At 40.2% G+C, this 4,026-nt stretch overlaps 1 non-coding gene across 1 annotated transcript; it reads left to right on the forward strand.

The window, feature by feature from the left end:
- The first annotated feature begins 3,503 nt into the window (after positions 1 to 3,503).
- Positions 3,504 to 3,610, forward strand: LOC132616286 (small nucleolar RNA R71). The gene has a single exon (XR_009573077.1). It is a non-coding gene; the product is annotated as a small nucleolar RNA R71 (small nucleolar RNA).
- Positions 3,611 to 4,026: the final 416 nt, after the last annotated feature.

Raw genomic sequence — 4,026 nt, forward strand, 5'->3', positions numbered from 1 at the left:
CACTCTATGAACCGTACGAACAGTCTGCCTTGCTATCACGTGCCACTAGATAATCTTGTTTGTAAGTGAGCCTTACAGACGGTTTAACTTGCAATGCATAAGTGTCACTCTTATGTTTTAGTTTAGCTTTATAGCATATGATCTAGCGGAGATAAGTGAACAGATATAGTTTAAAATAGCCAGAACATTACCACAGGTAAGAGTTCTACAATATGACGGTTTTACGGTATAGACATAGTGATCAGGAGATCTCAGATGACTCATAGTATGCTAAGATGATCTATATTAAATCATATTATTTTAGCGGAATTACATATGTATATCTTTTACATTCATGAGTTTCAGAGTTATATTGATGTTGTTATCAACCTTACATATTCAGTACATTTCTTTGTATTGACGTCCCGTTGCTAGGGTGCTGCATTTCATGCCTGCAGGTCCAAATAGTCAGTTTGACGAGCACTAATGGCAGACAAAGTGGTTATTTAGCTGAGGATTGGTAACACTCCATTTCATCCAGAGTGCAGCCAAGTCTAGAGGTCATATTGCCAGCTTATGTACACAGGTTTCATCAATAGGCCAGGGTCCCGACCATGTTATGATGTCAGACACTCCTAGAGGCTTTGTAGACACATGTTCAGTAGGTACGGTATGCTTTGTGGCCTTGTCAGCCTTACAGTTGTCAGTAGATCATATGGTGGCCCTATCGGCCCATATATATATATATATATATATATATATATATATATATATATATATCGGTATGCATATATATGTATGCCCTTTTGGGATTTATTCCCAGTTGAAATTCGACAATTGCCCACTTACGGGTTTGTTATGAGTTATGGTCTCATCAGCCTATGATAGCATATGTATGACAGCCTTTGGCCTCGTTGGCCTAAGGTGTCCTGGTATACGTCCAGAGGACATGAGTTACAGAGTGGTTCGCACCGAGTGTCGGCCATGCCTCCCTGGGCTTAAGGCGTGACAGTATCCCTTGTTCAACTCACGGAACTTATAACATGAGGCTAATATGTTTTCATCAACTCTAGACTTTATAACCCCTTCAAGGAACAAACAAACACACGTCGTGCTGAAGTGGCGAATGAACGAAATAGCCTTATGTACCTTAGCTCAATCCCTGAATGAATTATGACAAGTCAATCCCGCCGATAAATGTCTAACCTATTAAGATGGACTAATATCACATCACCAACAATCCAACAACACATAACAACTATACCAACATTCCCACGACATGCTATAGCTATACCAACAATATTATCAAGAAATTGAAGACCGACGAGCTCCCGAGGCTATAATTCTATGGTGTACTCCACACGCGACCTCTTTTTAACAACAAACAAGCTCATCATGAGCTACCATCCCCTCCCAATCTCCATACCATTAAGAACAACCAAAAAATAACCCCAAAACAGTAAATAAAACTAGACTTACGGCTTTTGATCACCGTCCAATGAGTCCTACACAGTAAACATAACAATACCATCCTTACGACTTCCTTTACGAGGTTACGAAGAGATTACAAACCTAATTAAGAAGGGAACCAGCACATTCTGTCCCAATGTTACATAACCGAACAAATATGACTATCTCGAGAGAGAGAGAGAGAGAGAGAGAGAGAGAGAAAGATTAGAGTTCGTGAATTAAAAGGATAATTGAAGAGGGAATTTAGTTACAACTCACCATAGACTTGAGAGAAAAAGGAAGAAACTTGGCTGCTAACCCTACTGCTTTTTCCACTTACTTATCTTGTAGAAATCTCCCAATTACTTGAAGTCCTAGAGCAAAAGAGATGATTTTATGGGCTGTTTGCAAGAAAATTAAAGCACAACGCCAGAACCCTAAATGGAATAAAGGAACAACCTTCTTTTTTGTGTAAGAGAGATATAGTTACCTTGAGATATGGAGGAAGAAGGAAAGTTCATGCTTCCATGGAGCTTGAAGAATACATGAAGAAGAGAGAGAGAGAGAGAGTTTGCAACGTCCATAGTTGCTGGTTGGAGAGGGTTCAGATTTTAGAGAGAGAAGAGAGAGGTTTGTGGAATATTTTTTAAGTGAGAATGAGATATACTACATGGATATATGGCCCATTAAATGGGCTTTGGCAGATCTGGATCTTGGGCTGCCCCATCTCACCTTTTTCTTTCCCTTTTAATTGGGCCACTCATTTTAAGTAGGTGATGCACCTACTTGTCACTTACTTAATTAAGAAGGTTGTTGATTTTCTCTAAACATGTGTTTCGTCCTTATTTAACAAGTAGGATGGGAAGTAAGTAGGCCAAGCAAGTCGGACGTGTAAGCAAGTAGCTTGAGTAAATAGGATGGGTAAGCAAGTAGCTCAAGCATATAGGACGTCTAAGAAAGTAAGTGAAACACATAAGTGAAGAAAATAGGTGAAACACGTAGGTGAAGCTAGTAAGTTTTCTACCTTTCTCTGATGTTTCATTCGTTTATTAATCTCATACCACAACTACACTTAACATTTGCATACACTTGTACTCGTAAGAGAAACTATAACCTTATTCTTCCATATTCACGTAACTTCGTCAACTTCAATTTATTTGTACACGCATCAAGAAGTACGGGGTGTTACACATGCTATGAGATGTATAGCCGCTCCTAGTACCTTTTGGGTTAGGTATCGTGTCGCTTGGGAGTTGCCCTTTTTCCTTTGGGTTTTTCTCCCGAGGAAGGTCCCTTATTTGTGATTCTAGCTTTTGAAATGATGTGGAGTGAACCCACTAATTGGGTCAAGTTCTTCATCGAAGTGTCGGACTTCTCTTGATTTTCCAATACTGGCTCCAGCATACTCTCCAATTTAGAATTCCCTTGATCATTTGGCGGACCTTCTCGCCAATTTTGTGAGTTGGATGATTGGCCCTTTGGTGGAAGATAAGGATTGTACCTCTTATCTCCGAAGTTATTATTGTTGTTTTAATTCCCTTGATTCAAATTACCTCGATCATTTATTCCATATTGATTATCTTGAACTTGCGGTTGAGGTTTCCATTGATTTTGATAGCCGGCCCCTTGAAAGTTGTCTTTGATAACCCCCTTGAGAATTGTTGACATAGTTGGCCTCCTCATATTGCATAGGGGGTCCCTCTTGAAATGGACATTGTTGGGTTTGGTACATGCCATTTGGTAAAGGTTGCATTTCCTCTACTTCATTCACTTTCTTTGTATCATCCTCCGCGAACCTCTTGGTTAACAAGCTAATGTTAGTAGAAAGTTGAGAAATCGTTTGGTGTCTCTCTTGATTCTCCTTCACTGTATTGTTCAATAAAGGAGCCCCATATGCTACACCATCTGTGCGACCCGAGTGTCGTGCTAGATTTTGTGTAGTAAGTTTGTCAAGAAATTGGGTGGTTCGTGCAAATGACTTGTCCATAAAACACCCATTGGCCGCATTATTTGCCACAGATTGGGTCATAGGATCCAGCCTCGTACAGAAGTTCTTCATAAATATATTCTCCGAAAAACCATGATTCGAAGACCTCATCAAATATTCCTTGAACCTCTCCCAAGCTTCATAAAGTTCTTTCCCCAGAAGTTGCTTGAATTCAAATATCGCGTCTCTGAGTTTTGCTTTCTTGCTCAGAGGAAACCATTTCTTGAAAACATTCACTAGCTCGCCCCAAGTATGAATGGAATTTTGGGGCAACTTCTCAAGCTAAGTTCTTGCTTTCCCGGCTAAAGAGTATTTGAAGACCCTCAACTGTACTGCATCTGGCAACACATTGTTCTGCTAGTGTGTCTGACAGACAAATTCTTCAAATATTGATGCGGCTCATCATCCGTGGAATTGCGAAAGTAACACTCACGCTTTAGCGTTGCATAGATGCTACTATCAATCTTGAAATTAGTTGCATCAACCCTTGGAGGAATAGTAGCATTTGCATAATCAATTTCTTGGATAATATCCGCAAACACATTTTCCTCTTAAGGTTCGGCTGGCGACGGTGGGACTACTTTGGCTGCCCGAGTCGATGGTGCTCCACG

The sequence above is a fragment of the Lycium barbarum genome, chromosome 10 (assembly GCF_019175385.1).
Source record: "Lycium barbarum isolate Lr01 chromosome 10, ASM1917538v2, whole genome shotgun sequence".
Lineage (NCBI taxonomy): Eukaryota > Viridiplantae > Streptophyta > Magnoliopsida > Solanales > Solanaceae > Lycium > Lycium barbarum.